This window comes from Adiantum capillus-veneris, chromosome 14 (assembly GCF_014529385.1).
Source record: "Adiantum capillus-veneris isolate H3 chromosome 14, ASM1452938v2, whole genome shotgun sequence".
NCBI classification, from domain to species: Eukaryota; Viridiplantae; Streptophyta; class Polypodiopsida; order Polypodiales; family Pteridaceae; genus Adiantum; species Adiantum capillus-veneris.
In genome coordinates this window covers 114923007-114934858 of record NC_140944.1, presented here as the reverse complement: position 1 = coordinate 114934858, position 11852 = coordinate 114923007, and the positions used below count along the sequence as shown (strand labels likewise).

Here is an 11852-nt window from a genome sequence, read left to right as displayed (position 1 = left end):
TTTTCCCTGCTCGCGCTCGGCTCCTCTGTAATCACGCGGCCCTTGATGCCCTTAGATGCTCGTCTCGGTCTCCTCTTCAAGCGCTCGTCAGCTTTTCTTCTCTCCCTCTCGTACTTTTTGTGAGCCCCTTTTCGGATAACGTTACCAACAACAATTCCCCAAAAGCCCGCCGGCTTCCTCCTTAATTATCTTACTGATCGCTTTTTATTGCTTGCTTGATTTTAAGCTTCATTCTTTCCAAGCGACCATTCACACGGATGGTATAACCACCCCTCCCAGTAAAAGCAATGCAACATTAAATGAACACATGATACGAACACATTTTGCATGGCCCTTGATAGAAAAGTTAAAACATTTAAGCCTATCACCTAAAAGTGAGTCCGCTCCATATTGCAGCACCACTGCACCAGGCTGAAACACCTCCATTACTTTGGATATAATAGGCTTGAAAAGGAATTGGTAAGTCTCATCATCTATTCCATCTTTAAGGGGCACATTCAAGGAGTAATGCTTCCCACTGTTCTGGCCAATGTCCTTGAGATCTCCTGTACCAGGAAAGTAGTCCCCAAATTTATGAAATGATACCATCATCACTCTATCCCTATGAAGAGGCTTCCACATTTCCATCTTCCAATCAAGCCCATAGCATAATCTTTACTTCAGAAACTTTTGACTGCATTAATAACTTCAGATTCCAAGTTATGATATAAAAAACCATTTCCACGCCAAATGACGACCATTGCAAGCTTTCCAACGTGTTTGGCCTAAATGCTATACTACACATAGAGCTTTTAATTCCAATTCTACGAGTAGCAAAAAGCTTAGAATGGACAGGGCATGAGCTCTCTTCCAGAATTGATGATCTTGAAAAGCTAGATGAACTACGCTTACGAGCTGTCGCTTCAATCTATGCTAAAAAGAGAAGACAAAAAGATTTTTTTGACAAACATGTGCGTACCAAAGAGTTCAAAACAGGTGATTACGTACTTGTTTATACCTTGAAGCAACATGCCAAGAAACTTAAAAAGCGAGGGATGGGACCATTTGTGATTAGTGAGCTATGACAAAGTGGATCTGTCAAGCTTGCTGCATTAGCAGGTGAAGAAATGCCAAACTGGATTAGTGGATGTCGACTGAGGAGGTATCATCTACCAATCACACAGGAGATGCTCCAACAAATTCATCAAAGAAAACAAAAAAGAAGGAAAAACAGAGAGTACGAGAAGAAGCTCAAGCCGAAGCACAAGAACGCATTGTAAAAAGAAGGCTTCTGCGACAACAACAACAAAGTGGATCACCATTGAGAATCAATGCCATTCGGCTGACGAAGTTGGAGGAGGAAACAGTGGAGCCAATAATTGCGGTCAAAGTGGGCAGTAATCAAGTTGAATCAACAGCATTGCTTGATTCGGGTGCTCAAGCAAATTTGATCTCTAACGGATTATACCAACAACTCAAAGTCGCAGGTCAACTTCATCCTACTCCTCAAGTGCTGGAAAGTAGCACATCACACCCGTTAAAAACATTGGGATCAACTATATTGCATGTACATATACATCAATATATTTACCCACACAAATTCTATGTGGTGACAGAAGAAAGCACACAACACCCAATGATGTTGGGGCAACCTTGGCAAAAAGAGTACAATGTGCAAATAGATTGGAAAGCAAAGGCAGTCAAAATTCAACATGAACATGAACAACAGGTGATAGATTTTGCTCAGCAATACAAGCATGATCAACTGCAAGCCATGCAATCACTGGAAACAAAGCCAAAAGCACAAATGCCATTCAAGAAAAACATGATACCCGAGAACAATAATCAGGTAAAAGCCAACTGTGCTACTTACAGACAGATGAAGTCACCATCCGCAATGCAAAGAACTAGGCTACCAAAACAAGGTAAACAAATATGGATGCGGAAGGATAGAAATGCCATGGCAGACAAAGAACAATGCAACAACAAAATTCCAACAAAGCAGATGGTTCAACCACAAACCAAGGGCATAAAACAGATATGGATCCCAAAGAAAATGCTTAGCCATAACCCAAATGTCACTCACATTTGGATACCAAAGCAAAAGCAAAAGGAACTCCCTTCAGTACAAGCACCAACGGAAAGCAGACAGCTGCATTTCAAAAAGGAAAACCGACATATGTGGATGCCAATAAAAAACAAACCTGTGGCAAACAAGAAAGTGCCAAACAATCTACAAAAATAGGCACCAAAAAAATACCAATGGCAAGCAAAGGCAATACGGCCCATTGCCATTAAGGCCCAGCCAATTCTATCCTTAGAAACAGCTACGACTCCATCAACAGTGTCGGCAAAGCAATTGCCTTTTGCAAAAAAGACAATTAAACAGAGAGCAGTAGAGTTACAGCTGTTACTTGCAAAGAAAGCAGGAAACCTCAACGAAGAATGCCAATAAGCAACTTGCTTATTCCCTTCTCTTGCACAACATAAATTTTTACATGCATTGATCGAGTATGCATAAAGTAGGGCCACATTAATAGGCCAGGCATTAGCACAACTGTTTCAAACTATGCATGGCACATACCCCGAGGCGATACCTTGTCGTCCGGGAGGACTCCGGCTAGGAGGGGGGGAGGAATTCTAGAAACAACAAAAAAGGACATGATTTTTGCCTATTTTAAGGGTGTTGTTTGATTGCGAAATTTTCTGGAGTAACCCATGTACATATGCCCTTATACAGCATGAAGCTATAGGTATATGGGGCCAAACGCCAAATCAAGCCCCTAGGTGTGTGTATATAAGTAGAAATAGCCATTTTTCAGGCAAAATATTGGTAAAAACCGAGAAATCTGACCATAAAAATTGCATACGAGTGTATATAATATCTTTCGGTGATGTTTGTGATTTATTATGATTTTTGGGGATTCTCTGGGTTTGATTTGCTATTTTCCTTTTAATTTTGCCAATTTTCGGCAGAAAAACTTCAAAAATACAAAAAGCAGATGAAAAACAGTCGTAATGAAAAACAAAAAATATGGTGATGATCAGTGACTATAGGACAACCTATGGTACAGTGGGGGTGCAATTATGAGACTGGAGCGAAAAGCGTGTTTTGGCCAGGTTTTGACCGAAATGCCAAATTTCTGGTAAACAGAGCAAATGGAGTCCAAATCAAGAAATTTTTGAGCCTAGACCGCATCTCGCAAGAAGATAGGAGCACGTGTCAAATTTCATGAAAAGTGGTTCGGGGACCTCCATTATAAGAAATTTTCACCCCATTTTTAGCTCATTCTCACTATTGACTTTGTGGAGAGAGCTTCTGCCACCTAGAGCGGATCGACCTTCCAGCAGCTTCTACGACGTGCACGACTACCCTACGAGCTCCAGACGTGAGAGGTAGGCTCACCACCTTGAGCTTTTCGCGCATGTTTGTCATTATGTCGCGAAAACTAGCGTATGGGTCACACACAAAGCGGGCGGTAGAGACCTACAAGTAGAGACGGCAGCCTAACGGCTAACCCGAAAGCAACAAGACCTCATCGGCAGCTTACCCTAGTCTAGGAGACCAGTCCTGGATGTCCAAAGGCAGTAGGAAACCATCGGGAAAAACCCTAATTCCCAGAAACCCGCAAGAGGCCACCAAATGGGAAATCGGCGAAATGACGACCAAAGGCTACCAAAATTCATGGGTAGGAGCATCTCGACATGCTCGACAAGTCTATATGACCCGCATGACCAAAAAGTGACCCGAAGCGGCACTAAACTTCAAAAACGGTATCAGACACACAAAGCGTCAAATTGCACTTGAGGCCAAACCGCAAGTCCGTTTGCCACCAAACTTAACGAGCGGCTTTCCTAGACCATCAACAACCAAGTCCTATGGTGGTAGACCACCACAAATCATCAAAGGTATGTAAACGCAACCACGGGTGCTTCTAGAGCGACAAATTGCCAAATGGAGCTCCGGTGAAGCCAAAGTCGACAAAAACCATACGGCAAGGATCCCCAAGGGATCGGGAAGCTATGGAGACCAACATCAAGAAATTTCATCGCCAAAAAGCACTTTAAAAGTCAAAAAACGGCTCGGAGGCTCTAAAGTCCACACAGGGAGTTATACTCTATCCATTTGACTTTTTTGTTGAAATTAGGCTCAAAAGGGACTTAGGGGGGCAAAGGGCAAGCACTGGGAGCACCAACACTGAAAAAATCACCAGGAGACATCCTATGCATAGGATGTTTCAAGGGCACTTTTTGGCACAAACTCCAACATTTTTTATCATGCACATGTTCTGAATGACATTTACAAGCCATACACCAAGTTTCATCAAATTTGGACCAAGTTTGACCTCATATGCATGAAAAAAACGCAAAGTTACGGCATAGAGGCAATAATGGGCCAAAGACCTACCAAATCTTGTTCAAATCCCATGAAACTTGCACAACACATTAGCAAACAATCTGTGTGGTCAGGGAGAAAAAATGATGAATTAGACATCCTACGCGTAGGATGTCTATTTGACCTTTTTGGCATGCAAGGGATGTTTTATCATTCCAGATCCAATCACCTCATCATCAAGAGCCCATATATCAAGTTTGAAGCCATTCTAATCACTTTTGATCCCCAACACCCTCAAGATACACTTTTTGAGCAGCTAATATGGAACAAACGCTAACATCGGACTACTGAGTGCAACAGGATCTATGGCGGCCTCGAAGTCACCGGCAAAGAGGAAAAGAATGAACATCAAAGATTATCTGGACGAAGTGGAACCCTTTGTCATTCCAGAAGGAACACTAAAGCCCACCAACACCTGGATACAAGAGGATCTATTAGAGTCCAATGACCTAAAGATCTACCAGGGAGTATTCAAGGACAATGAAGGCAATGTCATAGAGCTACCAATGCTGCCGAGAGAACTCAACGAGTTTGTACGAAGCAAGATGGCTAGCTACTTGGAGGAAATTGACCTCCACAACTACTTCGAAGCAATACTGGTAGGGGTGGACATCAAAAGAGTCTGGGAGTTTGTAACAAGCATCAAAGAGGACGGAGTGGCCAAGGTAGCAGATTTACAAGGTAGACCAGATACAAAGATAATAATCACTAAGCGGGTTGTAGCCCATGCACTAGACCTCTCCAATGAGGGAGACAGCGTAACAAAAAGAAGGGATGAAGTCAAGGTGTACAAAGAGAAAAAGGAAAATTACACCTTTGAAGACATTGCCAACCCAAAGGTGGCAGTTATGAGCCAGTTGTACAACCAGTACTTCCACATGTGCACGAAGAGGCCACAGAAGTACAGGATGCCGCCAAGTGCAATTGCCACAACGTTTACTTGGGCAATGACAAAAGGCACCCCAAAGATAATCAACTATGTGACATACATACATGACATCTTAGTAAAGATGGGCAACAAAAAGCCAACCTACATAGTGCCAGGAGAACTGATCACCAAGGTGGTATATGGGGCACTACACGCTAAAGGAAGGTGGCCTGACCCCCCATCTCAGAATGATTGGCTAAGAGTAAAAGAAGACAAGGAAGATGAGCCGCAAAGGGCACCAAGGGTGGCTACGAGTTTGAAAAAACGGCTAGAGCCAGTTGAAGAGGAGCAACCCGAGCAGAAATAAGGAAAGAAAGAGTTTGCTCAAGTGCCATCCAAAGAGACAACGTCACAAAAAGCAGCAAGACTAGAGAGGCTGATGGAGAGTTTCCGAGAAGAGAGAGCCCTCAAGGGTGATTTAAACAAACTCTGGAAGCCATCTCTCGAGTCTATGTCCGGATCATCCAGAAGAGTGCAAAGGGACCGCTTTGAAGATTACATCAAAAATTTTGAGATTCTTGATGTTGCAGCGGAAAACATTCCCCATGTATCTTTCACAGAGGAGGAAGTAGAACAGATAAGGCAGAAACTGCTAGATGAACAAGAAAGCCAAGAAAGAGAATGAAAAACAAAAGCAGACAGGGACTTAAAGGGCAAAGCTGCAGGTTTACCAGATAGCCCTAAACCCAGCCCACAGCCATCACCACCGCCCTCACCACCTCCTAGCAGCCCTCCACCAGAAGATAAGGAGGCTGAGAACAAACAAGAAGAGGCCAAGCCTGAATCTGAGCAAAAAGGACTAGATGAGGCCTACTATGCATTTTTGGACCTGCTAACTGCAGGCTATACGAAGGAAGAAGCCGCCACAGTCGCATTCGACTTGGCGAGGACAGGGCATAAAGAACAGATGCAAGGCATCCGGCTAGTGGAGCTAAAAGAAATTGCTACAGACACTGTAGACCTGCACCCACCCTCCAATGACTGGGATGTGGTGATGACAAAGTGGTGATGACAAAGCTAGCCGGATTGAGGGCACAATCCATGGCTTCAGAGAAAGAAATGAAGACTCTCAAAGCCACTGAAGAACAGATAAAAAAAGAAGTAGATTCTCTACAACAGGCACAAAGCCAAAGGCAAAAAGAGAGAGAAGATGACCTGCAGGCCAGCTTGGCAACGGCTCTACAAAACTGCCAAGCAATGGAAGAAGTAAATCAAGAAGCAGGCAAAAGAATACAAGCAGCTAAAGAAGAGTGTCAGCAGCTCAGTAAGTCGTTGCGAGATGCCGAAAGAGAAAGAGATAATCTGTCACTACAGCTGGCCAAAGAATCGAAAGAAGTAGAGGCCATGAGGAATGCCAAGGAAAAAGCAGAGATAGAACAAGAAGCAAGCCTGGATGAAGTCCTTGAGCTCAAGGACCAATTAAAAGTCAAAGATCGAACCATCCAGAGGCTGCGAGCATCACCTGCTAGAGTCAGAGCTACGAGCTCGACTCAAATCATTTCCGAGAGTCAACTATATGAAGAGAAAATGCAGGAACTTCAGAAGGAGCTGACTCTCGAGAAAAAGCAGAGATTGATGATGGCTGAGGGTTCTATAGTAATGCAAACAAGAATGGAGGAGGGCCAAAAAGCCCTGCAAGAAGAAGTGGAAAGCATAAAGATAAAGCTCGAGGAGGCGGAAAGAGTAAACGCTGAACTTAATGACCTCCTCGTGACTATGGGTGAAGAAGCTGAAGCGGAAAAGAAAACACTCCTCAGGAAAATTGAGGAGTTGAAAGGCCAGCAAGGAGGTGAGGCAGAAAGTTCAGGGCCAGTCGCCAATGAGGGCATCGACCTCGAAAATGTGGTAGATCCTGTGGACACATCCATGCAAGAGGAAAGCATAGCAGGATCCTCTCAAGAGCCACAGGATCTAACACAAGAAGAGGAGAAAAAATTGTGTAAGGCAATAGAGGAAGAGCTCAGAGAAACCATGAAGGAAGCCTTGGAGTGGGAGCAGAGGGTCTTCAAATCTATGACCATCCAGAAGATCGACGCCAGCAATCTCAGGCGCGAGTGGCTTCAACCCTCTCTCCCATATCCATTGCTTAAATATGAGGTATCTACAATAAACAAGCAGATCAGAGAAGAGCCAACGGTACCTCTCTACAATGCAAACACCTTGAAGCCAAAAGGAGTTAAGATTCTAGTGGATTCTCACCCAAAGTGGAGGAAGGCTTGGCTTACAAAGTACCCACAATGCCTAATCTACCTGGTAGACGCACCTAAAGATATCAGAGAGAATCTCAATTTCTGTCCTCTACCAAGGGTTAGGACGTGGAAAGCACAGGAAATTTTGCAAAGAAGCCAACCCACTTGGCTGAACTACCCAAAGCTGTCGGGCATGAAGGCAGGTGAGAGAATAAGTGTCCAATACATGGTGAAAACCCTAACGGGCGTCATAAAGTTGTTCACTGGCTCACCTGACCTTACATGCATTATGATGAGGAAAATTTGCAAAACCATCTTAGCAGTATTCGAGACCTTCAAGCCAGGCCAAGTGACCGACAGCATATTCTTCTTCCAGGATACATACAGATGCACCTATGATCTGTCAAGTCAGCCTTCAAAGGAGGTGATACACGCGCTATATCAAAGAATCATGTTTCTACCATCCTATCACCTCTAGGCTTTTGAAGAAGCATTCTATACGGGGTTCTTCACCATGCATACAGACATCTTTGGCCAAACAATGTTGAACCTACATGCCAGGTACGAATCACTACTAAAGATGCGGGAAACGATAAGATGAAGCAGCAGATCATCTTCTTTGTGAGGAAGAAACTTGATCAGTAGCCGCTTAATAAAAGAGACTTTCTCGAACATTAACATTGACTTAAATCAAGCTATAAAATGCAAGAAATGTAAAGCCATGTGAAGTTGTGAAATGAAAGGTGAAATAAAAAGAACTAATTAATATATATGTGTGTGTATAGAATTTATTAGAATTATGCAAAGTGAAGCTTCAATTTAGCATTCTAAAACAATAGAATGCAAAAAAAACATGTGTATGTGTGTAAAATTTACTAAAATTTATGCAAGGTGAAGCTTCACTTTAGCATTCTAAAACAATAAAATTCAACAAAAGTAAAGACATGTCAGGATGTGAAATGAAAGGTAAGTCTCCATCATGTCAGGATCTAAAATGAAAGGAGTCTCCCTAACCGAACACAACACTAAGGGTTTCTTTTAGAAAGCCAAAAACAAGACGGGAAGTCAACGCGGAGGTGCTTCAATACTAGGAAGTCCTTTCCACATTGAATCAACATAAAGTCACAATCACACTTATGAGTAGAGCTCTAGATGCAAGCATTGGACCAAATGATCCTCGAAACTTTAGTGTGCAATTTGAGCACAACATTTTCCTTCTTGCGAGAAGTTATGTTTAGAATAATTTATCGTTATGTTTCAGCTGAATGCTTTTGAATGTGCGTTGTAAAAAGTTTTAGAATTATCCTTTTAGTAGCCCACTGAGAACTTCGATATATTGAATTGGGTTTTTCATCAAACAAACATACCAAAAACAATAAGCGAACAGAGAAATGGATAGAAATTGGATGTGGAGGGTATGGGATCCTACAATGTAGAGTGGCACATGGCTAGAGACCTAAAAAACTTGAAATTCATGTACAATGTTTCCAAAGGAGCAACAAGCAGAAGCCCTTGATTTTTTTGCATGCAAGGGGTTCACATCCTTGACAAACCATTTTGGAGAAGAGCTTCGGATAGGCATCTGCGCGAACCTAACTTTTGACCCATTTTGGATATCCCACTATCTAGAGTACACATATGCACAATGCATGCACTTTTTGGAAGTATGTTTCTCTGCATTTATTTTGCCTGAAGCAATTGACCTCTCTCTGTGAAGGAAAGGGCAATCTCAGCCATAGAGACGCCCTTCTCAAAAATGGGTTTGCACATAGGACATGTTAAGATAGAGCAGGATGAGAAGAGATAAAAAATGACCAGGATATTCCAAAGAAGTTGTCCATTGGTGGTGTGAAATCCCAAATCTTTTTTCCACAACTGGACAACAACACAAAACCGAAAGTGCACAAGAAAGACAAGCATTGAGATACAACAGGTGGAAAAATTTGCACAATGTTGTAGTTGACCATGCAGACAATGGTGCAACAAGGACTTGCAAAGCAAAGGTACGGAAAACCTTTTGGATACAATATTCAAGTTCTGCTATTGAACTCATGGATTGATGGCGACTATACGAAATTCCAAGAAGCTATGGGGACCTTCCACACAAGGCATTCATAAGTGTGTGGATAAATCAACATCTTACTCACTACATGGTACTCTAATTGGTTTGATGACATAATAATATTTCGAAATGCGAATACTCATCCTTATAATGTCTACATACTTTGTGTGCAGCGCATTATCAATAATCACATGCCTTGGTTTGCAAGGCAATATGGCAGCTTGGGTGTTTGGTCTACAAGGCATGGAAAAAACCCACTACCAAGCTCGTATTGGTTATTTCAGTCACACTTGACATGGAGGTGGTGCGAAAAAATTAAATAGCTCAGAGGAGCTACACCAATGGACGTATCGATAACTAATACATATGCCACATCACAAGGAACAAGTGGAACGATGTCAGATTGGCCATGCGGTGAGATTAGCCAAAAAATGGCAAAGAAAGGAGATATGGGAGTTATCATCTTCTGCCAGACAACATGTGAATTGGCAGCTACAAAAACAACGCGTGGAAAGGGTTTGGACAACACCGTTGCAAGTTATCCCCTAGCTATCATCCATAGCAAGATCCAAACACCAAAGTTAATGTATCTAGAAGAATTGATGTAATTTCAACTTTTCATATTGTGAATGATGGTTGCAACAAAATTAAAAATATTGCAAGACATTGACGCTCTATCATTTCAACTTTTAATCATAATGTGAATGATGGTTGCAACAAAAAAAATACATTGCAAGACATTGTTACATATTCAATCTAACTTTGACGTATAAAGCAAATACATTCTATTTATTTCTAGTCATCTAGTAAATACAAAATATTTTGGCCTCTTGCTCTTATCTAAAGGGCCCTCTTCCTTGTGCCTTGGTCTCTTTGAATGACACATTTCATCATCAGCATCCGTCGCAAGTACATTGAGGTTGAGCAATTGGGTCTCCTCAATTGCCTCAACCTGCACGGCCTCTTCTATAAGTTGAATGATTGGCTGCTTTTGTTTCAGCAGATCACGTTTTCCATATTGTGGCAACTGACATGGGTCTGTGATTTCACAAGCTAGACCGTATGCAGCATGTGTCAAAAAGTAGTGATTGTGCAATCCATACACGCAAGGCCCTACACCAAAAATTCAGATCGCTACTTGCTTATCTATCAGAATCACCTTGTCTGCATTCCATTTGATATCCATGCCTCCTAGATATCTTGGGAGTGTCTTCAATACAAAAAGAGAGAATTCAGCCTTATCCTTGGAGAAGATGGAATGGAAGCAGAGGAAGTTTGGAGCGTTCAAATTCTCTAAGTATTGACCAAGGTAGGAATTCTTTTCCAAGTCTCCTTTACCTCGTCCATGAGGTACGAGGAATGAACTTATCATCATAGACTACGAGCTACAAGAAATAAAAGCCAAGTGTTGGTATATAAACATGAAACTCTCATATAGGGAAGCAAAAAAATATTTACACAGCTCCGACTCAGTTGGAAAAGCATCGCGGCACATGCAGTTGCATCATTGTATATCATTGCTAGTGCCTCTGTTGGTTTGATAAACTCACCCACTGTTACATGAGCATCCATGACAAAATAGGAGCTGAAGAACAACAACTCTTTGAAAGGAGCTAAAGAAAAACAAAGGAAACCAAAAGGCAAAGGTTGAGGAAAACAACACTGCAAAGAGCGAGGACAAAAATCACCAATGATAAAGGAGGAAGAAGAATAACTGAAATGGACAAACAAGATAGTGCATCAATCACCTCTTAGTCTTGTGTAATGGAGTCCTTGAAGATAACACAAATGTCTTCATATCTTGTTCCTTTGTTTCTGCCTCTTTGTTTCTTTTTTTGGTTACTGATTATGAAGAAAGTGCTTTTATCAAAATGTGTCGCACAACATGCGAGTGGGAGGTTTATGTCACACAGTTTTTGACCTTCTCGTGCTATGCAGCAACAAAAAAATGTCGCACCACAATGCAATAGGGAGCTCTCTCCATGATATGGGTGGTCCCTATCGTAGTGTGATGCGACATCCAAATGTCACACCACAACGTGATAGGGAGGTGTGTCCATGATATGGGTGGTCCCTATCGCATTGTTACACGACATCCAAATATCGTGCCACAACATGATTGGGAGTATCTCCATGATATGGGCGATCCCTATCGCGTTGTTACACAACATTCAAATGTCGCACCACAACGCGATAGTGAGACATCACCACAACATGGTTCGTCCCTATCGCGTTGTGGTGCGCCATCAAGAGTGTCGCGCCACAACAAAATAATCAGGTCTGAGTGGTACACTCCCC

At 42.3% G+C, this 11852-nt stretch overlaps 1 pseudogene; it reads right to left on the bottom strand.

Moving 5' to 3' along the window:
- Positions 1-249: 249 nt before the first annotated feature.
- LOC147442977 (putative histone deacetylase 19 pseudogene) lies at positions 250-627 on the bottom strand (annotated as a pseudogene).
- Positions 628-11852: the final 11225 nt, after the last annotated feature.